Genomic DNA, 26451 nt, shown 5'->3' on the forward strand with positions numbered 1-26451 from the left:
ATCACCTACTGGCCGATCCACCAGGTTTTACTTCAACAGTTGTGCAGAAGGGTCCCTGCGGCTGCGACAATAGGTCTCCCCAGGATACCCTTCATTTTGTATTGTTATGTCCATTTAATGCTTTACCTAGGTGTAGTTTTTTAGTAAGAATTTTAAACCAGGCAAAGTTTAAACATGCCAAGGATGCCTTATTATTATTGCAAAGGGTTGAGGATCCTCATACACTGTTCTGTATTACGAATTTTATTAAGATTGCCTTAAGGCTAAGGAATTCAAGAGGGCTGTGTTGAAAGTACTTCTTGGTCAATGGTCTCCAACTACGTGTAATGAATTGTATTTCATTGATTTATTTTTACTGTATAAAATGTACTTTTATGGTATTTTTTAAGTACCGAATAAAGGATTATTGATTGATTGATTGATTGATTGACTGGGTGACTATGCATCTTGTGTCGGTGCCTATGCCACTGTGTCTAATCCCCAACCTGATCATAGCATATAACAAGGTTAAGAAGATGTCTTGAAAGGAAAAGAGGTTGGTGATAGAGAGAGAGAGAGAGGGAGAGAGGGAGAAAGAGAGAAGAAAGGAGATTTTGTATGTTGCTCGGGGCTGACACTTAGGATGGAGCTTGCTGGTGGATAGGAAGACTAATACTGTCAAGATACTGGTTCAAGAGGCGCATCTTATGGGACTTTGGTGGGGATGTCTGGAATTTAAATATACTCATTTAACTTCGTGTTTATGCAATATCCTAACAACATACATACTACATTTCTTACCTCAAGGGTGCAGTTTGCCTTCTGGCACGGTGTACTTTAAATATTCGGAAGTCAATGTGTCATCAAAAGAGTCCCCCTCGTAAATATTAACTTCTACTGCAAGAAATCAAAAAAGAAAATTTGAAAACTGAGTCTTAAGTTTTCCCTACTTTTAGCCATGTTTGTCTCTGATTATTTTAGATCCAATCATACCACTTCACAAGCACATGTTTGATCTCCCTGTGGAATATGTCTTACGAAGTGCTCAGAAAACATGTCATTGCCAATGGAAGTTTTCCACAATTTATAATAAAGATTATGTTTGAATGTTCAAGCTGTTTCATCACAACTCAGTCGATTATTGAAATTTAATCTTGGTTAATGTTGTAGAAAACATCACAGTAACCTGCCTGAAGTTCCATTTTGCATTCTTAGGGCACTTGCGATGCTGCAATAATATTGCTTACTTTGAATGTTATTCCTTTTCTTTCTAGGAACGGGATTTGAAGATTGGCAAAGGAGCAGGGGTGAGCTGAGGAGACCAACCAGGATGTTCTTTCCAAAGTTGTACATATAGGTGAGCGCAAGACTTGCTGGAACTCCTCTCTCTTCGAGGGAAAGTAATTCAAGCAAGGCACAGGGAAAATGGCTGATATATTCAAAGTCTTGCAAGATTTCATGAAGAGTGTGTCTTGATGGAAGTAATTCATGAGGGAAAACTTTCCAGTTGGACCCCAGAAGCCCAAACCCAAGAAAAGGGTTATTGGGTACCAAGGTAAAGTCTGAATGACTTAGTGTGTGCAATGTGGTTGGTTTAAATGCCCCAGGGGGAATACATCATCATCAGATCGGTCTACTGTGTGTTGTGTAGTTGGGAAGGACAGGTAAGGGATATCTAATTGCACAATATGAGAATAGGGCGGGGTGCACTCTGACCAAATGGTGCATGGCACAACAGTTCTCCCGGTAATGGGCATGGAATTGACAGACTAAACGAGGGTTTTCCTATGGGCTGCATACTTCCAGGACTTGGATCTTTTTTACGTTAGTAGGATTTGACCATTTCAAGATTCCCTTCACTTTTTTGATACATCTGAATTCCTGATGAGGAGATGGCGAAGGCCTCAGGTGACCCAATCCTAATGACTATCTCTTGCTAAGGACAAATATTTTATCAGTGCACCTGTTTGTGCTAGTTTTTTATTTATTTGCCCGAATTCTAGTCGGATCTGAGAGGGAGATGCACTCAGATGTATTTACTGGAAAGCAGAGATTAGGGAAGCAGTTCTTGGTTGTAGTGTACTCTGATGTAAGTTGTATGACTGCCGAACTGCAGGACGTGGCCTTTTTGGCTAAAGTTCTCTAAACTTTTTGATTTCCCCTAGACCGTTTTCCTGACATAGAGTTGCCAATTTAGATGCTTTGGGTGCTTTGCCACTGTGGATCAGTGTCAAAGTACAAGTGTTCTCTATGTAAAATGTAATGGTGATTGGTTGGCCATAATTGGTATGTTTGCCTTACTAGTAAAGTCCCGAGTGATGTGCACTGTGTGTGCCGAGGCTAGTAATGCAAAGGAGCGTGGAGAAGGGAACTAAGGCCTGCAGTGTAGGGCCTGTGTACAATTTGCTAATTTAGCATGTTGTCCTGACAAGTTCAACCACTTGTCAGGCCTAATTTTCCCTCGTACATACACATTGGGCACCCCTGTGATAGGTCCTGGGTAGTCCCTGGGCAGGCTGTAATGTAGGTAAAAGGTAGGACATATTCTAAGGTGTGTGTTATGTCCTGACAGTGAAAAGCACTCCATTTAGTTTTTCACTGCTGAAAGGCCACCCTGCCCATAGGACAGAATGGGGGAGGTTGGATGTTGTGTTTGTTAGCCTAGTTTCCTGTCAGTTTATAATGGAGAAGTGCAGTTTAGTATGTATGAACTCAAAGTGTCATAACACATCTTTCTGTGAAGGTGGTTTTGTCACTGTGTGATCTGAAACCTCTAGGCATTTCTGTGTGTCTCTGCTCAAATGTGGATCGTCTGTCTGGATCTGAAAGGTGAGAGGAACTGGGAGAGGTCTTGACCCAGGGAGGGGTTGAGATGGCACCAGGCTGCCCTGCATCTGGAGAGTAGGGGCAGGGGAAGCCCGGGAGGCGAAAAGGCCTGGGCTGGTGCTATAAACCAATAGACCCATCTACTACTGAGTGATTAAGGATCCAGACCCCCAGTATCAAAGGGGGAGAGGTGACACTGGGAGGGAGTGTATTGACATGGTTTTTGGCTCTATTTCGGAGTGATGATGACTTTAAGCTTGCTAACATCTATAATCTGTATTCTTACCTTGTGTTGGCCCTTTTAAGCCCTTTCTTCCAGACCTAGAAGAGGATAGCTGCTTTATATGATGATAGATCCCTTATTCTTGACTCTAATCCATCTATTGCCTTTTGGCTTTGACATAATTATGTGTCCTTTGTAGTCCTGACTTTATATTACATATTGGTATGGTTTGTGTAGGTACTCTGACAGAGCTAAGGGTTATTTCATCCTTCTCAGGCCTACAAGGCCCAGAACTAGAGAGACTCCATTTTGTTTTCTATCCCTGCAGAACTGAGATGCTTGTAGGGTAAAGGTAATATTTTAGTTTTGAGCTGTTGTTCGTCCTAAGCAAACCGGAGAGAACCGGCCAGAGCTGAATCTAATCAAGAAGTGTCCCTGGGCTCAGGTCTCTAGACGAAACAAGCAGCTGATCACTGTGGGAGCGTCTAGAGCAAGGAGCCCGGTGCATGGACCTGGTGGGAGGAGGCTACTGGCTGGAACTTTCCACTAGAGGAGAGGATTCCATATTAGCGAATTGCAGGAGAGGAGGAGTGGTCAGTTTGGTTCTTGAAGAGTGAGGACTAGAATGGTTGCTGGAGCTGAAGAGTACAGTTCAGTTCAATTGATTTTCTGGAATGGAGAGAGAAGGCAGATAATTGCTGGAGCTGGAGAGAGCAGTCATATGAACAAAGTTGGAACTGTCAGCTGGAACTGCCAGCTTATCAGGATGCATTCAGTCAGATGGAGGAGTCGAAGCTGCCCGCTGGAGCAGTTGAGCCAGAGGAGTGAAGCTGTGGTGACGGAGGGAGAGAGAGAGAGCCCTGATTCCACCAGAGAGAGAGAGAAACATTCCTTCTAATAGGTGAGGTAGTCTGAACTAGTTTGCTTTACACTTACACCTTAATCTTGTCTTTTATTCCCTAGGCTATTGTATGTCTAATCCTTTTTCTTTCAGCGGTGTGTTACAGTTCCTGTTAGTTACAGAGACCCCGCAGATTTGTGTATGTGTCTATTCCCATTTTATTGTTATTGTAATAAAGATACCCCAGTTCTTAGTGAACCAGTGTGCATGTGTTTTTCTTATGATAGAGCTAACCTTTCTTAAATAGGAGCGCTTAAATCAGGGAATAACTTTTGCATACAGTGTGTGTCTCTTGTTCTTAAAGCGCAGGTAACCTTTCCTTCTAGTCAGGTGTTACAACCAGAACAGATGCTGCCCCTGATCAGGTAAGTAGCCACTGAATAATTAGGGAGCGAGAGGAGCCCTTGAGCTAGGGAAATAGTTATACACTAAGTAATTCGGCCATTCCATAATATTATTGTAGTAGTGAACCAGCATGTGCCTCGTATTCTTGTTCAATCAGGGTAACCTGTTCTTCTAGTCAGGCATTGTTTTCATGAACGGATGTAATTCCCGGTCAGGTAAGTAGTGACTGAGCAATGAGGGAGAGAGGGGCCCCTTGAGGAGGAGAATAGATAGTACATTATCTAATTTGGTAAACTGTTGTGTGCTATAATATTGTAGTATCATATCCCGAGTAGCCAATGAGAGATTCCTTCCAAGGGTATTCATAGGAAAGTGGTCGTCGTTGGTAAGCGGCGTTAATGAGAACACCAGGTGGGAAACTGGTGCATAGGTCCGCCGGATTGTGGACCGGGCTGTGAGTGAGAGAACACTAGGGAGGACACTAGTGAATAGGTCCGCCGGATTGTGGACCGGGCTGTGAGGGAGAGAACACTAGGGGGAACACTAGTGTGTAGGCACGCAGGATTGCGGAGGTGCCGAGCGAGCACTGACTGTGGTCAGTGTGTAATGGTAAATAATCAGAACTGCCCCAGGGTAGATTAGTCTGGACCCATGTGGTCGCGAGACTATGAGGTATGAGTGTGGTGTAGGGCATGGACGTCCTTAGTAATTAGTGAGTATTCCTAGTAATCCCTATAGATTTAGTGGTGTTTCTGATGATATGAGCTTGTATATTGCGAGTTCCCCATCCTCAGGTAGGTACCCAGGTGCCGGGATAGATGGGTCCTGAGGAGGGAGGTGGTTGCGTTTTGGCCGGGTTGGTGGTGCTCTGGTGAGCTGGTCCTATCTGGTCTGAGAATCTGGTCATTACATCTGGCGTCACGAATTGTTTACGTTGCCTGTGTGCGCTCTATTGTTTTTATCTTGTTGGTTGGCACTCGGCACGAAAATTGACCTATGGGCTTGAACAGTTGCACTGTAAGGAGATTGCAGTACATCATGGCATTTGACTTATGCAGGGTGGAAGAAATGCTTTTCATCTTGGTGTTTGAACTGTCAGGCTTGAAGGGTGACATTACATGAGGGAGCCAATTCCATCTTAGTGTTGGTGCAGTTGTATATATGTGTGCGAAAAAGGCTTTTAAATTGCCCATTTAATTGCTTGCTGCATTTGCTTATGCTGTGCAATGTGAAATGTATTCAATGTAATATGACTTGTGGTGTTCCTTGTAAATAGCTCCTTGTAAATATGGCTGTGAGGAGCATGTTCTCATTTTGGCTTACTGAGTTTCTTGTGAATTGCGCCTTGTATATTTGCCTTGTGAAGAGCATGTCATTATTATGACTTGTTGACTTTCTTGTAAATATGGCTTGTGAATAGCGCCATGTGGATATGGCTTGTACAGAGCATGCTATTGTTCCGTTAGGCAGGAGAGAGTTGGATCTCTTTCAATTACTTGGAGAAAATGTTTTGAAGATGTGCGTACGTGTTATGTGAAAACGTGGAGAGATGAGTTCTTGAATTTCCCATGTACTGCAGACATTGGGGAATGATTGTGTTTGAGCTGCCAAAGGGTTAATATCTTGAATCGAGACGGCAGTATTTATTTTAACATGCTGTTTAACATGCATGGTTATGTGAGCTGACACTAAAAGTCAGTGATTGTTTAGATTAATGATGGTTTGATTTGACTTTTTCATTGGTTGCTGGGTCTGCCTATGTGGTTTGTCAGCTTGCTGACAGAATGGTAACATCTTGCATGGAGAGAAGAAAGCAGTGTTCATTTAACATTCTATTTGAAATGCGTCCACGAATTTGTGTGGGTTTGCCTTGGAACACATGATTTAATGTGTCTGACTCGGAGGTCGGAAAGTTATAAATCAACCAGTCGGATTGAGATAAGGGTTTTCAGCTGTGGATGGTACACGAACCAGTGTTTTAGAATTAGTGCTTTAACGGTTGAGAAGTTAAATAAAACAGACCCATCATAGAATGTGCTTTAAATTAGTGAAATACAACCGTGTGCTTTTAAAAAAAATGTGTTCTAGAAAATATACATGATTATTTTTCTAATGCAAGCTGCCCTTTTCTCTAAAGTTCTGTATTTTGCACATGATATGTAGCAGACCATTGTGTGAGTAAACCCACTCAGTTAGAAAAAATGGCATTTGAAAAAAAAATGGATCTGGCCCTTTTAATAGGTAGAGTAGAAAAGCTTGCACACTAAATTTTGAATTCTTGGTTATGCCCCTTGTTTAATTTGATGGTGTTTCACATGTTATTTTTTTTTTTTAAATGAAATGTGTCTGCATGCAATGTTGTTCTAATATTTTTCCCTTTCAGCAAGTAGCAGTACTTTATGACAGAATTATTTTAAAATGCCAGCATGTGACTGTGTTACAGAAAAATTTGCTTTTTACCACGTTTAAATCTGCTTCAGTTAGTTAGAAAATAATGGTCAGTGTTTCTGGCCTGGGAACGGCTGTATGTTTTCAGTTTGAAGGCATTTGCTTTGACCTTGGCTGATATGAGTCAGGCATCTGTTCGCCGCTCAGAGTTTAGAAAGGGTGGAGGCCCCGTGGGTAACTTCTGAGAGCAGAGAGAGCCAGCTTGTTATTCTTGGCTATGTTACAGATTCTTTCAGCGGAGAAATGTTTATATAAGGGGGGGTCAAGTTGCTCTTCCTTGCAGTCTGCGCAGACAGCTTCATTGACTTCAGATAAGGGATGCTTGCACATGCAGAATAATTGGCAGACGCTTGGTCCTTGGAGTTAGATAAATACAGTAGGCTCAGTAAGCTTCCTTGACTAGAGATTAGAAGATGCTTAAACAGAATAATTGACAGGAGCTTTGCTCCTGCAATGAGATCAGCATTTGGCAGTGATTCAAAATTACATCGCAGTGTAGCCCGGCTCCTGCTTATTATGCTTGGAGCTGATTCAAAACTCTGAGCGCGAACATCTTTCTAGAGGGAGGGGCTGTTTCTCAGAGGAGTGAGGAGTAGCTAGGCCCCAGCCCTTCTGGCTGTGTATGACAAAATTAGATTTTGCCCAAACAAATTTAAAGAATATGGTATTAGTAGAATGTTTAAATCATTCCTTGGATTTAGAAGAATTCTTTTTATGAATTAGGAGGTTTCTTTCGAAAATAAAAAGCACTTGGGGTGCTTTTTGAATGGAAAATGTGTTTTTGCAAGATTGATGATGCGTGTTTCTCGTTTCAGATGGCTTTATCGTGTGGGGGCCCTGGATGAGTGTGATTTTCTTATTTTGGAGTGATGTGTTTTGTTATTTTCGGATGAGTGTCGCCCTTCCTAAACCCCCCCCCCCCCCCCCAATCCTGGAGCCTGCACCCAGACGGCGGATGGCTGATGGGTGTTGATGTTCCATGGATGGATGACCAGATCAGATGGGATGCTTCTTTGGCAAAGGATACAGATGAAGATGGAGGGTCGTGGCCTACACAAATTAACTGTTGTTCTAAGAAGAAACCAACAATGGATTCCTATAGAAGAGAACTTTTACATTGACTGAACTTTTGAAATTAGAATTACAATCTACAGTTGGCTGCCTCAGCAGTCAGGTTAAAAAAAATTCCTGGATTTCATAAAAAAAATTCTTGACAAAGCCAATAGTCCTATTTTAAAAAAAATATTTTCAAAGAACTCATTTTTATTTGATTCCCACAAAAGGAGTCTGCAATGTAATTCCTTGGCCTGCATTCTCGAGTCTTGCATTTTACCCATGTTTCTATTTCAGATGGACATTATGCCACTTTTGCAGTTACCATATACAGGCCCCACTTGAAAAAAAAGAATCCCAGTCCTGTTTATGGTTTTGATGTTTATGCAATGCCACATTAATGCAATAAAGCAATGATTCATATATATTTTGCTTTTAGTATGCTACGCTATTTCATTGTTGATACACTTGTTTATCTTTCACCTATTTCATAGTTTTCCTGTTTTCTGAAAAACAGTCTTGTCACTGGAAAGACAATAATGTTTTAAATGATGGGGCACACATGTGTTCCACAGCATGATACAGAGAGGAACTAGGTGCAAACTGTTTTCTGAGTTAGATGACTTGTGACCATTACCTATTGCCTTTGGCATGGTTCAAATTTAAGTCTATGATCTTTTAGAAAAATATATACACCACATTTAGATAATTTTCTTTGACTTATTGCTTGATATGCATAGTGCTACACCAGCTATTTTGTAGGAATGGGGTTATCCTTATTTTCCTGTTATTACACTTCCGCTTTGATTCATCAACTCTTAATTAGAACAGTGAAATTAGTTCCAAGGGTGGTCACCCTAGACTTTAAGTTGTCCTGGGAGGTGTGTCTTTTAGTCAGGTTATGTCCTACATCTATTAGTAATAGTTGCCCAGACCTTGAGGACCATTTGTCATGTTTATTTGTCAGATTTCACCAAATCCTTTCTTAAGTTGACCGAGGTAGGTAGGCCCCATTTAGGCCCTTTGTTGTTTTCATTCCACAATCATCTCCCTACACCAATAGATTTCATCAGTTATCATTAGAAGTTGAGGCACATTTAGTTCTTAAGTTGACCGGAGTAGGTAGGCCTCATTTAGGCCCCGTGTTGTTTTCATTCCACAAACATGGCCCTACACCAATAGATTTCATCAGTTATCACTAAAAGTTGAGGCACATTTAGTTCAAGGGTGCTTTGGTTAGTTTCTGTTGTTATCAGATCAATCTTAGTTATATTTCAGCATTCAGGTCAAGGGTGCTTTGATTTGTTTTCATTTGATTGTTAGATTTATATTCCCTACATCAAAATTTAGGTGGAATTTCCTTAAGTTGTCATTTATTTTAGAGAGTCTTTTGGTTTTTGGTTTTGTTGATAGATTATGTTGATGTTTGTTTATTAGTTTGTTGTTGTTTATAGATGTTCGCAAGATAAAGTCGAGGGTGGAATGTACTGACATGAGTTTTGGCTCTATTTCGGAGTGATGATGACTTTAAGCTTGCTAACATCTATAATCTGTATTCTTACCTTGTGTTGGCCCTTTTAAGCCCTTTCTTCCAGACCTAGAAGAGGATAGCTGCTTTATATGATGATAGATCCCTTATTCTTGACTCTAATCCATCTATTGCCTATTGGCTTTGACATAATTATGTGTCCTTTGTAGTCCTGACTTTATATTACATATTGGTATGGTTTGTGTAGGTACTCTGACAGAGCTAAGGGTTATTTCATCCTTCTCAGGCCTACAAGGCCCAGAACTAGAGAGACTCCATTTTGCTTTCTATCCCATCAGAACTGAGATGCCTGTAGGGTAAAGGTAATATTTTAGTTTTGAGCTGTTGTTCGTCCTAAGCGAACCGGAGAGAACCGGCCAGGGCTGAATCTAATCAAGAAGTGTCCCTGGGCTCAGGTCTCTAGACGAAACAAGCAACTGATCGTTGTGGGAGCGTCTAGAGCAAGGAGCCCGGTGCATGGACCTGGTGGGAGGAGGCTACTGGCTGGAACTTTCCACTAGAGGAGAGGATTCCATATTAGCGAATTGCAGGAGAGGAGGAGTGGTCAGTTTGGTTCTTGAAGAGTAAGGAGTAGAATGGTTGCTGGAGCTGAAGAGTACAGTTCAGTTCAATTGGTTTTCTGGAATGGAGAGAGAAGGCAGATAATTGCTGGAGCTGGAGAGAGCAGTCATATGAACAAAGTTGGAACTGTCAGCTGGAGCTGCCAGCTTATCAGGATGCATTCAGTCAGATGGAGGAGTTGAAGCTGCCCGCTGGAGCAGTTGAGCCAGAGGAGTGAAGCTGTGGTGACGGAGGGAGAGAGAGAGAGAGCCCTGATTCCACCAGAGAGAGAGAGAAACATTCCTTCTAATAGGTGAGGTAGTCTGAACTAGTTTGCTTTACACTTACACCTTAATCTTGTCTTTTATTCACAAGGCTATTGTATGTCTAATCCTTTTTCTTTCCGCTGTGTGTTACACTTCCTGTTAGTTACAGAGACCCCGCAGATTTGTGTATGTGTCTATTCCCATTTTATTGTTATTGTAATAAAGATACCCCAGTTCTTAGTGAACCAGTGTGCATGTGTTTTTCTTATGATAGAGCTAACCTTTCTTAAATAGGAGCGCTTAAATCAGGGAATAACTTTTGCATACAGTGTGTGTCTCTTGTTCTTAAAGTGCAGGTAACCTTTCCTTCTAGTCAGGTGTTACAACCAGAACAGATGCTGCCCCTGATCAGGTAAGTAGCCACTGAATAATTAGGGAGCGAGAGGAGCCCTTGAGCTAGGGAAATAGTTATACACTAAGTAATTCGGCCATTCCATAATATTATTGTAGTAGTGAACCAACATGTGCCTCGTATTCTTGTTCAATCAGGGTAACCTGTTCTTCTAGTCAGGCATTGTTTTCATGAATGGATGTAATTCCCGGTCAGGTAAGTAGTGACTGAGCAATGAGGGAGAGAGGGGCCCCTTGAGGAGGAGAATAGATAGTACATTATCTAATTTGGTAAACTGTTGTGTGCTATAATATTGTAGTATCATATCCCGAGTAGCCAATGAGAGATTCCTTCCAAGGGTATTCATAGGAAAGTGGTCGTCGTTGGTAAGCGGCGTTAATGAGAACACCAGGTGGGAAACTGGTGCATAGGTCCGCCGGATTGTGGACCGGGCTGTGAGTGAGATAACACTAGGGAGGACACTAGTGAATAGGTCCGCCGGATTGTGGACCGGGCTGTGAGGGAGAGAACACTAGGGGGGAACACTAGTGTGTAGGCACGCAGGATTGCGGAGGTGCCGAGCGAGCACTGTCTGTGGTCAGTGTGTAATGGTAAATAATTAGAACTGCCCCAGGGTAGATTAGTCTGGACCCATGTGGTCGCGAGACTATGAGGTATGAGTGTGGTGTAGGGCATGGATGTCCTTAGTAATTAGTGAGTATTCCTAGTAATCCCTATAGATTTAGTGGTGTTTCTGAAGATATGAGCTTGTATATTGCGAGTTCCCCATCCTCAGGCAGGTACCCAGGTGCCTGGATAGATGGGTCCTGAGGAGGGAGGTGGTTGCGTTTTGGCCGGGTTGGTGGTGCTCTGGTGAGCTGGTCCTATCTGGTCTGAGAATCTGGTCATTACAGGGAGACACCCAGAACTGATTAAGGGAGGGGTCAGGGACCCCTGAGCACAAACAAACTTCAAAGACATTAAGGCTTATAACTATGAGAGCTGAAATCCCTGAACTTTGGAATGAAACAGAAATGGATTGAGACTGAAAAGGCTTGGACCCATTCTGTGGTCAAGAGGAACCTCTGCTAAAGAAGGAGCAACTGAAGAGACTGCTGTGGAAAGGCCAATCCTTGCTTCGTGATCTGGGGCTGGTCTGCAATTTGCTTTTTCTAAGCAAAGTTGAGGCTGTTGTGACTGTGCTTGGAAGCGCTGGGTCCCCTGCTTGAAGAAGACTGTTGTGTGCTGTGTCTTGTAACTCCAAGGGCCCGAGGTGAGCTGGCTCCCTATTTGGAAATACAGGATCATAAAAGTTTCCGGAGAAGTCTCAAGCAACGCGGTGTGCACGTGCTTTTGCAACATGAGACCCTCAGAAGTTGTGCCTTGTGATCGTGGGCATGCAGGAGTAAGGAGTAAGGAGTCCCAGACGCAATTGGTGCATGTCGTGATGCCGGCCAATGCATTAGTGAGGAGCACCTGGTCGTTGTGTGCATGGGGATATGAAGTGAGAACCGGACGCGCTGGGTGCGTGTTGTGGTGCAGGCAGGGCGTTGGTGTGGATTGTCTGGTTGTTGTGTACACCAAAAGAAGAAGTGAGTCTCAGACGTGCAGTGGGCGTGTCGTGGTGCAGCCAGGGCATTGGTGAAGAGTGCCTGGTCATTGTGTGCACCGCGAGAAGAAGTGAGTCTCGGACGTGCATAGAGCATGTTGTGGTGCAGCAAGTGCGTTGGTGAGGAGCACCTGGTAATCGTGTGCACCAGGAGAAGAGGTGAGACTCGGATGCGTGGAGTGTGTGTTGTGGTGCAGCCAGGGCGTTGGTGAAGAGCGCCTGGATATCGTGTGCACCGGGAGAAGAGGAGAGACTCAGACGTACAGGGTTCATGTCGAGGTGCATGCAGGGCACTGGTGAAGAGTGCCGGGTCATCGCGTGCACCAGAGAAGAGGTGAGTCTCAGACACACAGTGTGCTTGTCGAGGTGCAGCCTGAGGCATTGGTGAGAATTGTCTGGGTAGGTTGGGCACTGAATTTGAAGTAAAGTCTCCACTATTGCTGAAGGCGGGTCACAGTGTTCACTGAGACCGCCAGAAGCAGGGCCAAGTCATTGGGCTCTCGGAGTAAAACAGCAGCGGCCCGGACCGGCAGCCCTGGAGGAGCTGAGACACCGACCTGTGCTTGTCGCACCCCATGACAGAGTTCTGTATCAGGCCCAAGCCGCTAACGTCAGAGAGTAGAGTGGGCTCGCCCCCCCCAGGTAACGTGGGTCACCACCTGGGGTGGGTTGCGATCCCGGACGGACACTCTCTCAGCCTCTCGCTTCTGTCAGCTGCATGAGCCTGTTGCTTTGGCTCGGATCTCAGCCCGTGCTGACCCAAGAAGGGGCAGTACTGTGGCCGAAGTGGGAAGCAGTACTTTTGTGTCATCATTGATCCATAGTGGAGGCACTGTTAATGGAGCACCTAAACTGTCGTATTAGACTTTGCATTATTGCTGCTAACAAACCATCAAAATGTATATGATGCCTGACCTCATTTGTGCCTGATGAACTACATGCATGGTGCGCTACACACTGCGTTATTTTTCCTTGCAGGTTATCTGATTGTAACGCGTCGCATTGCATTATTTCTGCACTGCACAGTATCTTATTATAACATGGCGCAGTGCATTATTTCTTCATTGCACAGTACATGATTGTAACGTGACACATTGCTTTGTTTCTTCCTGGTACAGGGCATGCCGGTAGTGATACGCATTGCATTAATCCTTTTATTGCAAAGCACATGAGTGTGGAGCTACATATGGCATTGTTTCTCTGTTGCACAGTACAAGAGAATATTGTTACACATTGCAATATCTGTTTTCTTTTGCAACGTGTGTGATTCTGTCAATATGACTGGCCTAACCTTTTAGAAACGGTTAGAAGTGAGCTTAACTGTGGTGGTTGGGATTAGAACCTACCAACCCACCGGAATGAATACTACCCATTCTTCTAGTTTGATTTTGTATTGTGTAGTCATGGTGTATAACTTCTTATATAAAGTTTATACTCATTTTATAAAAAACTTGTGTGGATTCTATTCATGGTGAATTCATTGGGTTACTGTGAGCATGGTTGCACATACTGTATACTCGTGCCTTATAGATAAGCCTGGCTGCTCATGCCAAGCTACTAAGGGGGTGAGAAGGGCTATTTCAGACAGTGTCCTTACTTAGCCTAACGTTGAAGCGAGGGGTCGGGACTCCGGCCTTCAGCATTTGGTGGCAGCGGTAAGCAATAAATACCCCCACTTCCAACACAATCCTATAGCCATACCCCAAGATATTTGTATGACGTGGCTCGTAGAATTGTCCACCCACTGACCAGCTGCCTTTCTTATTTAGTTCCTACCAAAAATCTCTATCCATGTTTTTGCGAAATTAATAGCCATTTCATACTCAGTGCAATAGATGTTTAGTTGGTTCTGTAGCCCTGTAGGCCCATCAAAGTTAGATTCATAAGGACAAGATCATCAGTGTATTTTAATGAAGCTACTTTCCTTGTAGCCAGTTCTGGAGGATAAGAATTAGTCGACTTCAGGTAAGCACTAAGATCTGCCAGAAACAGAACTGATACACATATTTAGATATGTACTGAAGTAGTGATACTCAAAGTCAAAGTAAGCTTTATTCGATTTAAGACAATTAAATCATAAAAGAGCATCATAAAAAACAAAACATTAAAAAACACAATAAACCTATTCATATAAATAAATGATACAACATTTTATAAAAGCAATGATTTAAAAAGAAAGGGGAAACATACTAATTTCCTTACACATCCCAGATAAAATTACAATCCGTAAACAGATACAGGTACAGTAAAGGGGGTCCTTGCATTGAACTCCTAAATCTAATCACCCCTTTTTGTTATTTTGCAATATGAGCAGTGTAAATTTCATCGTAAAGAAGTTGCAGTTTAATAAACGCAGGTCGACACTGTCTCAGAGCTTGTGATTTCAGAATGGGTACAATCCATCTTCTCCTAAATAATAAAACGAACTTGCAAAAGAAGATAACATGGATTGTCGTCTGAGGAGAAATATCAACGCAAGGACATAGGCACAGAGAACGTGACCAATCGATAACCTGGGGGAACGTGACCATTATATCAAAGTTGCCTAGACGTAGATGAGTCAGAAGTATCTTATCGTAAGCACTCAGGTTAAAAGTTAAATAGGGTTGAATGGATGGGTCAGGATCAGTTGGTCAGCACTGACCAATGTACTCCTAATATTAGAAGACAGTCTTAACATCTCCAGGTGGCTAGTACATAATGACTTTGTTCCTTTCTTGAGACATTGGTCAGATAGTGTGGATTGACAAAGTACTCGGGGTGGTCAATATCATTAAAGATGTTTTTTAATGTAAACAAATCAGGGAATACGTAGCGCCCCCTTGTAAACTAAAAAAATCATTGATCACATCCCGGTAGACGCGCCGGTCCAAACTTTGTGCCATAATAATATTGGGTGGATTTTAATTAAGTCGGACAGTATGGCAGTCCCAATTTGGTGTGACAAATATACGTTGCAGCACTGTTTGGGACAGTTAGAAGATATTTTAAAAATCTATTCGCAGGTTTCTTGGTGGACCCCAGATGCCAGCTCCATACAGGGCAATAGAAATGCACTTGGCTTTATAGATTATCAAAAGATCATTAATTGGGCGCTTGTCAAACATCCTAGCGAAGTTTACCAAGGCTCCTACAGCTTTTGCAAAAAGCAATTTCCTGGAGTTAATTGCATTGACCCAAAAGCCCCTATTGTCAAAAAAAATGCCCAGGTATGAAAAGGATTCAGAAAAGGGGGTGGCGATGAACAGAGTGTCTGAATTAAGCAGACCACTCTTACCCAGTCCAAAGATCAGGGCTTGATCCATCACCGATTTTTAGCTCACTGCACCATCCCAGCTCAGAACTTGGCTATATGCAAATTAGTCTGACCCTGGCCCAGTGCATCATGGGAACAGGGCAGACCAAACTACCAAGCCAATTCTTATACTGGGAAGGAAACAAGCTGCCGGGGACCGGTTTCTGGCATTTCAGCCGTCTTCGGCCCGGCTTGCTTGAATCCTGATGGTGCAATGAGCTAGGGACTCACATCTCAGCTGTCACCAATACAGCCGTTATAAGTAACAGTTACCTTGCATCCTTCTCCTCTCTGCCTTGCACCCTTCTCCCCCTCCACCTTGCACCCTTCTCCCCCGCCGCCTTGCACCCTTCTCTACCCTGCATCCTTCTCCCCTCTGCCTTGCACCCTTTTCCCCTCTGCCTTGCACTCATCTCCCCTTTGCCTTGCACCCTTCTCCTCTCTGCCTTGCACCCTTCTCACCTCTGCCTTGCACCCTTATCACCTCTGCCTTGCACCCTTCTCACCTCTGCCTTGCACCCTTCTCCCCTCTGCCTTTCACCCTTCTCCCATCTGCCATGCACCCTTCTCCCCCTCCGCCTTGCACCCTTCTCTACCTTGCACCCTTCTCCTCTCTGCCTTGCACCCTTCTCCCCTCTGCCTTGCACCCTTCTCCCCTCTGCCTTGCACCCTTCTCCCCTCTGCCTTGCAGCCTTCTCTACCTTGCACACTTCTCCTCTCTCCCTTGCACCCTTCTCCCCTCTGCCTTGCACCCTTCTCCCCTCTGCCTTGCACCCTTCTCCCCTCCGCCTTGCACCCTTCTCCACTCTGCCTTGCACCCTTCTCCCCTCTACCTTGCACCCTTCTCCCCCTCCGCCTTGCACCCTTCTCTACCTTCCACCCTTCTCCTCTCTTCCTTGCACCCTTCTCCTCTTTGCCTTGCACCCTTCTCCTCTTTGCCTTGCACCCTTCTCTTCTCTGCCTTGCACACTTCTCCCCTCTGCCTTGCACCCTTCTCCCCTCTGCCTTTCACCCTTCTCCCCTCTGCCTTTCACCCTTATCCCATCTGCCATGCACCCTTTTCCCCCTCTGACTTGCACCCTTCTCTACCTTGCACCCTTCTCCTCTCTCCCTTGCACCCTTCTCCCCTCTGCCTTGCACCCTTCTCCCCTCTGCCTTGCACCCTTCTCCCCTCTGCCTTGCACCCTTTTCCCCTCCGCCTTGCACCCTTCTCCCCTCCGCCTTGCACCCTTCTCCTATCTGCCTTGCACCCTTCTCCCCTCCGCCTTGCACCCTTCTCCTCTCTACCTTGCACCCTTCTCCCCCTCCGCTTTGCACCCTTCTCTACCATGCACCCTTCTCCTCTCTTCCTTGCACCCTTCTCCTCTTTGCCTTGCACCCTTCTCCTCTTTGCCTTGCACCCTTCTCTTCTCTGCCTTGCACCCTTCTCCTCTTTGCCTTGCACCCTTCTCCTCTTTGCCTTGCACCCTTCTCCTCTTTGCCTTGCACCCTTCTCTGCCTTGCACCCTTCTCCTCTTTGCCTTGCACCCTTCTCCTATCTGCCTTGCACCCTTCTACCCTCCGCCTTGCACCCTTCTCCTATCTGCCTTGAGAGAGTGGGGACCGGGCTCTGTGCTGCCTCAGAGGAGCAGTGGAGACTGCTGTCTCTGGGGCCCCGTCCTCTTTCCGGGACTGCCTCTGGCTCTGACTGAAGAGAAACAATGTATATTGATACTTTGTTTCTCTTCAGTCAGAGGGAGGGGGCGAAGGGCTCCGAGCAGGCTGCACCTGCTTCAGATGCAGAGGGAGAGAGGCTTGCTTCAGCGCAGACCTCTCTCACAGCTCTCAGAAGAGCTGAGGGGGCCGAGGCCCCCTGGGGGCCCCTTCATTAACTGTAGAGAGTGAGGCCCCCCCGCAGTGAGGGGTCTGCGGGGGCGTTTGTTACGCCCCTGCTCTGCTGGCCAATTGGGGTGAGGGCTCACAGGACTACATCGTCGACATACAAAGTATGCCAATTGGCCGTTTATCAATAATAGGTAAATCCCAACATTCCCTGGCTAAGGTATCCCCCAAGCTATTTATGCAGAGTGTGAACAGTAGGGGGGCTATCACGCACCCCTGCCTGACCCCCTTCCTGACAAGGAAATTACCGCAAAGTTCACTGGTTCTCCCAAAACAAACCCTGGCTGGGCATCTACGTAGGACTGTTTTAGGAAGTTAGTAGCAGGAAGTTCTATCCCCATGGCCTCTAATTTGCCCCATTGCTTCTGATGGTTAACGCAATCAAAGGCCGAACTCAAGTCGATAAAGAATAGGTATAAACACCCCCTTTTAGCCTGTATATATTTCACCAGTAGGAGGCATAGGTTCAATCTCTGTTCCACAGTACCCAGGCCTTGGAGAAATCCATACTGTAGCTCAAAGATGACACCAGTGCCCTCGGCCCACAACTGCAGTCTATTTAGGACGACACGCCTGGCCACCTTCACAAAGGAGTCCAGCAGCGAGATGGGTCTATAACAGGCCCGGTCATTGTGGTCACCCTTGTGTCCAGATAGGGGTGAAACCTTGTGTACAACGGGCCTGTAAGACAACGGTTAATAATGGGCCCCACAGCCGGGTGCAAGATTTGTACAGGTCCACTAGTATGCTATCTGGACCCGGAGCTTTCCGCCTATGCTAGCATTGATTGCTAAAATAATTTTGTCCGTATTGAAATCAATATCAATTGGGAAAAGACATGGTGGAGCTGTTCCAGAATCCATAGCAAGGTCAGTGTCATCATGGGTACAGTACAATTTAGAAAAGTGGGACACCCAGTGGTCTTCCCTGATCGAAATTTCAACACTAGATATTTTGGGGACAGTTCACTGCACTCCAGAAGCTTTTTGTGTCTTTATTATCTGATGCTTGGTTTGGGACATTCCACAGGTCAATTCTTATAGCCTCTTTACGCTCTTTTAGGGACTTTTTGTACGCTGCCCTAGCAGTTTTGATGGCTGCCTGGTATCTTGTGGTCTTGTGTAGGGCAGCTATCGGGTTTGCATGTGACTTACTACATTTACGATCAAACCACCCTGGCTTACTTTTAATAGATTTTGAGGGTTCAGATCTTAGATTGCTTTGAATGACCTGTGTGATATTATTTATTTATTTATTTGAACTTATATTGCGCAACAGCTACCCGCAGTGGGTTTCCCGGCGCCAGGGATAGACACAAGAAGAAAAGAAGACACAGCACAGTGCAACGAGCCAGCTAAAGCAAAGGACAAATTTACTGGAAAAGCAGGGTCTTAAGTTTTTTCCGGAAGCAGAATAAATCTGTTTCTGATTTCAAGGCAAGGGTAGTGCGTTTCAAGATTTGGGGCCTAGATAAGAGAAGGACCGGCCCCCCATCTTTGAAAGTTTAAATCTTGGAACAACAAAGTCACCATTTGCAGAAGATCTCAAAGTGCGACTGGGTTTGTATGTTTGGACAAGGCTCTGTTGATATTTTGGTGCCGAGCCCTGCTTAATTTTGAAAAGATGACGCAGGGCTTTAAATTTGATACGGCTGGGACCCTAAGCCAATGTAAGTCACGAAGAAGGATCTCCTCGGAACATTACAGAGAAGTCTGGCCGACGAACTTTGCACCACCTGAAGTTTGTTGATGGTTGAAGTATCGGCACCAAGATATAGAAAATTTTCGTAGTCCAGGCGGGAGATTACTAACGCCTGGACAACGGTTCTCTGGGTGGCACGGGGCAGCATCCATAGGATTTTCTGAAGCCATCGCAAGGTGGCAAAACACACAGAGGCCACCTTGATGGCCTGCTGCCTCATAGAGAGCTTGTCGTCTATGAGAAATCCGAGGTTACGAACCACGGAGACCGGCTGGGAAAGGGGTCCCATGTCGCTGGCCCAGTGCTGAGGGCCCCAAAGATCTTTGTTCTTCCCCAAGATAACAATCTCGGTATTGTCGCCGTTGAGCTTGAGGAGATGCTTCTGCATCCACTCAGCGACACGCGATAGTCCAACCTTGAAGACCAATATGTTGCTACACTCACTGCTGGAAAGGGAGAAAACAATCTGAGTGTCATCGGCGTATGAAAATATGGTCAGCCCAGTGTCCTCCACGATGGTAGCCAGGGGTCTAATATAGATGTTAAATAATAAGGGGCTGAGTATAGAGCCCTGGGGAACGCCATAAGCCAATGAGCAAATGCCAGATGCAGCTTTCGTAGAAAAAACCTGGAAAGTGCGCTCATTTAAAAAAGAGGTAATCCAGGCTAACGCAGGACCATCTACTCCCAGGGACCAGAGAGAGTTCAAGAGGATGGAATGGGACATGGTATCGAATGCCGCACTCAGATCCAGGAGGATGAGTGCAGATGTTTCCCCGCGGTCGATACCGTGCCGTAACCTCTCCGTCATCCCAAGGAGCGTGGTCTCGGTGGAATGGGGCGCTCGAAAGCCGGACTGGGAGGGATGTAAGAATCCCGAGCTTTCCACGAGGGGGTTTAACTGAGTGTTAACGTGCCTTTCCAACACTTTTGAGAAAACAGGCAACAAGGATATGGGTCTGAATTTAGCGAGATTGGACATTTCTGCTCCTGCCGTCTTTAAAAGGGGGACAACCATTGCAAGCTTCCATTCCTGTACAGAAAAGGGGGTGGTGATGAACAGAGTGTCTGAATTAAGCAGACCACTCTTACCCAGTCCAAAGATCAGGGCTTGATCCATCACCGTTTTTTAGCTCACTGCACCATCCCAGCTCAGAACCTGGCTATATGCAAATCAGTCTGTCCCTGGCCCAGTGCATCATGGGAACAGGGCAGACTAAACTACCAAGCCAATTCTTCACCAGAAAGGAGACAAGCTACCGGGGACCGGTTTCTGGCATTTCAGCCGTCTTCGGCCCGGCTTGCTTGAATCCTGATGGTGCAGTGAGAAAGGGACTCATGTCTGAGTATACCCTGCCACACCTATAGTGGCCAAAACGATTAGTAGTGCATAAAGGATCTTCAAGGTGTAAGTTAAGATCACCTAAGATGGTGAAATTTGCCATCCTAAGAAGTAAAGGGGCTATGGTCTCGGCAAATGAAGACGTCCAGGTGTTAGCATTGCCTGGAGGGCGATACACCAGGAGGCCCGATAAAGTCAGTTGGGGTTTAATTGCTAGTTTAAACAGGGCAGCTTCACATCCGGATATGGGAAAGGCTTCAAACTTACAACTGTAAGTAGATTTAAAGATTATAGCAATGCCCCCCCCCTTTTCCAGAGTCTCTGTCCTGCCTCACTATAACATAGTTATCAGGAACTGCAATAGCAATGCCAGGACCTGAGCTTTCATGAAGCCAGGTTTCAGTAAGAAACATGGCGTCAGGCTGCTCATCAATGATGAAGTCGTAAATGTTTAGGTTATGCTTCGGAAGGGACCTGCAATGAATACTCCAAAACTGGAGTGGAGGGCATCTAAGAGGAGTTTTCACGTCCCTCCATCTACCTCGTGTTCGAATACGGATCATTGCTTTACATCTGGACATTTTACCAGTGGAGGAATTGCAGCCTGAACATTTAAAATTATGAATAGGTAAAGTGCAGGAAATGCAGTCAGCATATATAGGAGGGCGTAAACATTTTAAAACCTCACTAGTATAAGAATAAGTCCCGGGAGATACGCTGCAGACTGCCAGGCTTGATACAGGGGTCATGGCCCCTGGGCTCGGTCCAGCGCGGACGGGCGCAGACGGGCTGAACTCAGGCGTAACTCCGGCGGAAATCCGGTATCCCCGCTGCGCGTATCCGCTGCGCGTCTGCATGACCTCCTTATGTAGAGGTCTAGCGTCCTTATGACGTCTAGACCATCAAAACGGAATGGCGGCGCAAGGCGTCCTACTCACCCAATATGGCCGCCAAAGTGCGATTAACCAGGACAAGGGCACGCAAAACGCAGTGTTTTACAAAATGTCCGTGCAGGCAATTGTGCATCGATTTAAAATCTGGGAAGAAGGCTAACACAGATTAAAATAAAATACAAAACGGGAGATTTTAAAAGTGCGAGAAAATGCATGAGAGGCTGGCAGGACGATCAATAATAGACCCAGCGCGCTCTAAACTGGTCTTCCAAAGTGTTGGTCAACTGGTAAGGCCTGACCCCTGATTTATCCTCCTTATGTAGAGGTCTAGCGTCCTTATGACGTCTAGACCGTCAAAACGGAATGGCGCTGCAAGGCGTCCTACTCACCCAATATGGCCGCCCAAGTACGATCAACCAGGACAAGGGCCCGCAAAACGCGGTGTTTTACAAAATTATCGTGCAGGCAAGTGGGCATCGATTTAAAATCTGGGAAGAAGGCTAACACAGATTAAAATAAAATACAAAACGGGAGATTTTAAAAGTACGAGAAAACGCATGAGAGGCTGGCAGGACGATCAATAATAGACGCAGCGCGCTCTAAACTGGTCTTCCAAAGTGTTGGTCAACTGGTACGAAAGGAGTTAAGAATAGAGAGGTCTGAGCCGGTCTTGTCGAGACAACCAAGAAAGTTCGACATGTAGCTGGTTAAAAGGGACTTGGTTCGCTGTATTGAGTCTATTCCTGCCTATTTGATTGTATTACCGTTTACACTATTAATGGCGATGTCTCGATGGACCTGGGTGGCCGTATGTCTTTTGGATAACACATTGGCTGGAAGGTCTAGTGAGACACTGATCGGATAATGATCGCTAAAGGCGACTGAATAGGTTTTAAAGTTAGATAATCCACTGGTGTGTCTGTTTGAGATGAGTAGGAAATTAATAATCGAACACAGCCCACGCCTGTTTAAAGTATGACAGAGTGGAATAGTAGGAAAACAAAGATCGTTAGCGAAGCCCAGATCCATAGTATACTTAATAAGGTTAAGTTGGACTCCTAGGGGGGAGTGCAAGAAATGAGAGATATATTTCTTGTCTTCAGACGATAGACCACAGTTGCTCTTTTCTGCATATAAGCAAGAGCCAATGTTAAAATCCCCACCCCATATTATGCAGAGGTCTTTATTTGTTTTCATATGAATTTTCTTTAAAACCTTCTGCAGGTCTTTTAGGACTCCTTCAGCTAGCAAGGTAGGAATGTTGTTATAGAAATGTATGAAAACTGAGCAATGTAAGTTATGAGGTTCTGCGATTTCAGATTTTGTCCCGTATCTAGCTGCCATTTTATGTCCTGTCGCCATTTTGTGTTGCCCTCACTCAGGCGGCATGGCGAACGCACTGCTTTTGCTTTTCCAGCTGCTACGTGTCCTTCCAGTTAAAAAGTAACTCTATTGTCCTTGTTCATGAAACCCGATGTCAGGGCCGAGTTCGCTAATCCATGTCTGGTTCGATTGATCCCTGTCTCAGCCGACTATTTGCCTTCTCCTATTCTTCCCTCACACTATCTTATCCGACTGGCCTTCGCTATTCTCTCCTTGTATGCTCCTATTACACAACTATCCTTTGAGATACACCAGCATGTCCTGCCACCTGCGAGAGGGGATTGTGAACACCATCACTGATTATTTTTTTAGGAGGGGTGGCACATGGGGTCCGAGAAAGAGGCATACACAGAGATACCTGATAGCTTGTTTTCCAACTTTTCTCATTGGTTTGCTTTGTGTGTGCGGGGAGTGGGATATTGTAAATGTGTTTAGTATAAGAGATTGTACGCCACAGATTGAAGTGGAAGTCTCCTTAGAACTTACACCCTGTATGTACTTCTAGGACAACTGTGCTTAGCTGCAGCTAATAAACCTGGCTTCCACGCTCAACGGAGTGTCTCGTGTCTCTGTTTGTAACAAGGCAGGTATATCCGGGGATTTAGGCGTGCCCTGCGCCACCCGGCCCATAAGGCCCGGTTCTCCAACTTGCGCCCAACGTGGGGTGGTTTCAGTGGTAGCGGTTCAGCCCGAGGGTGGTGAGAAGCCCCGTAAGAAAATTCTGGAGGATTTGCGAGCCACACCAAGCGACACCTGTATGTCGAAGTGGATCGAAGGTCTTTTACAGAGCGGCTTCTCCTTTCTGACGGATGCTGATGACTGCTGCCTTGACTACCGCCCTGCCTTGGACCCTCTGGTGATGATTGGTATCGCGAGACGTTAGACGGACCTCCGTTGGCGTGAGAAGACCATCTAGTTAAGTATTCGTGGGTAGCGCCCACTTCTTTGTTTTGTATTTTGATTTTTGTTATTCGCCTGTTGCAATAGTCGAAGCCGAGGGGTGAGTACTTTTGTACTGTGTTCTTTGTTTTCACTCCTCGAAGTTAGTAAACGGATCAGTGTGCTTAAAATGCCTGGTCTGAGCAGACTTAGGAAACTTTGTTGTTTTTGCTGTTCTAGGGATTCCCGGCTTGAGGAGTCATGCCCGATTCCTCCGGTTGGAACTCCCACTTATGAGCTCTATTCTAAGCCTGGTGTTGGTCCTATTGCCTTTAACGATACATGGATCCGATACACAAAGAAAGATGGTGTCTTCCCGTGGCCAAAAAATTGTAGTTTTGAGCCTGACATATTAGATAATTTGGAGTAAATTTTGTTTAAAAGAAAAGCCCGGCCGGCAATGTTTGACTCTTTCTGCCTTTGGCGTAAGGAAGCCAAACAGAGAGAAATAAAACTAGCAAAAAGAGATAGGAAAATGAAAGATATGATGGTTATACAGGCTGCCCAGCAATTTAAAGACGATGAGACTGATCGAGCGATTGAGGTCTCGGATAGACAGCATCGGATGGCAATAGATAGGTACTACCCTGTGTTACCCCCACAACGTAAAGATCTTGATGAAGATCCCTTAATATCTCATTTGCTGAAATTGCCTCTGCCTTATGCACCAGGCGCTAATGCACCTATGTTATTGCCACCTGCGCAGCAACCTGTTGTTTAGCCAGGAGCTCCGCCTGCTGCACTCTTGGCTCTTCCAGTAATATTGCCAGCACCTCCTTTGCTGCAAACCTCTGTACCTCTGTCTCCTTTGCCTTTTGTATCTCTTGTAACAGGTAGCACTTTTCTGCCTTTGCTTAATACTTCATCTCCAGTTTTACTCCCTACTTCTTCTCCGATTCGTAATCGGTTAGTTGATACTGTTTCTGGTCTTTTCTCCCCCCTCTTTGGTTAGTTTAATAGGACTCCTGCTTTTTCTCGGAGACAATCCCGTAGTCAACTACCAGATTCTGAGGAACGGGTAGCATTTGACTCTCTTGCTCATAGGTGGATGATGAATGGTCCATTATATAGTGTACCCGATATATTGAGTACCTTTCTTCAATGGAAAGCGCCTACACAAAGAAACGTTTTTAATGTTATGTGTGACATGCTCATTAAAGGATGGGAGGATACGGAATCGGATCTAACTCCTCAGGGTCTATTGGAGATACAGGATAAGTTTGATAAGGGACTTATAGTGGGTCCTGATGTTCAGGATGCCATACAGACACTTGTTACTTTTAGGACCTTATATTCTTCTCGAACTATTCCCGAACCTGATCCTGCAGTTAGACAGAAAACGAAGAATTATCCTATGAGAGAAGTTCCTCCAGTTTGGAGGGAAGCAGTTCCGCAAGTAGGTGCTGCTCAAGGTGTCCCCGCTCATTTTCAGCGTGTATGGGTACATGTTCCTTGGAAGCGAGCTGAAGTTTTAGCACTTAAGCAGTCTTTGCCGGACCCTCGTAAAAATCCTGCTGGTTATTATAAAGAGTTGTCCCAGACTGTTGATGCATGTATTATGAATTTGGCTGATATTGATATGCTGATGGGGAATGTAGTTCCACAACCATTGTGGGCTTGGATTCATAGAGACGACCACGACCAAGCTTTAGGTGGTACTTGGGCTGATATAGTTGCCGCGGATACAGCACAAGTGGGTGGTGCTAAGCCAGATGATTTGATTACACAATTGCCTGGTAGAATTATAACTTTAATGAAGACGATGATGCCTGCCTTACGCGTTAACTGGGATAAGTTGGCTGCATGCAAACAGAAGAAGGATGAGAGTGTTTCCGATTTCTTTACTCGGTTCGAGGAGACGTTTATTGACCATAGTGGTCAGGACTTGAGTACTGAAGGGGGGCAGCGATTATTTGTGGATAAATTTGTTTTCAATTTGCTTCCTGAATTGTCTCATAAGTTAAAGGATTCGGAAAGTTCTTGGGCTGTTTCTTCATCTGCTCAAATATTGGCTACTGCTCAATATTATGAGAATAGGGACAAGGAGGAAAAATATAAGGCTGAGAAGAAGACTAAGGATTTAAAAACAAAAGTTCTTCTTCAGCAAGCTTATTCGTCCCGGTCCGCGTCAGTTCCAGCAACCTATTCAGTCTCAATGGTTGCTGCAGAAAAATGAGTCTTTTGTTCCGCGACCTTTCCTGGGTCCTAATCAGTGCGCCTATCGTAAAGAGGAAGGCCATTTTAAGAATAGTTGTCTGGTTTTATTGCAGCGTAATGGTGGATTTCAAGGACAGCGAGGCCGTGGTGGTTTTCAATCAGCACCTAGGGGTAGAGGGCGAGGTGCGTTGCCTCAGGGGCAGCGTTCCTTTCCCTCTCAGAATTCTTCGAATTATTTTGATCAGCAGAATGCTCAGTCTGCGCAAGATTACAATGATGATTATTGTGTTGAGAGTGAGGTTCAGGATTTTCATTCTAGTTAGGACAGCCATGGACAAAGTGAGGGAGTTGTACCAGTTCCAGTGGATCAGAATGGGCCTTATGTTGAAGTAGTTGCTTTGGGTGTTGCAGAGCCATTTCTTTTGGATACTGGTGCAATGAGAAGTTCTATGGTCCATTCAAAACTCCCTGGGGCACCTTTGTCTGGCTTAACGAACGTTTCTGTAGGATTTTCTGGCGCCCCAGTTGCTAAACCAGTTTCTTGTCCTTTGCCTCTTTCGATTGGTCGTTACGATCTGGAAGCTCCACTTATTTTAACGACTGGTTGCGAAGAGAATTTGTTGTGTCTGGATCTGTTGAAACGTCTTCATGCAACATTGTACTGTTTCCCCTCTGGTGTACGTCTTACTCTGGGTAAGAAATTGGTTTCTCCCATATAGATATCGGAAGA

Source organism: Lissotriton vulgaris, chromosome 3_1 (assembly GCF_964263255.1).
Source record: "Lissotriton vulgaris chromosome 3_1, aLisVul1.2, whole genome shotgun sequence".
NCBI lineage: Eukaryota > Metazoa > Chordata > Amphibia > Caudata > Salamandridae > Lissotriton > Lissotriton vulgaris.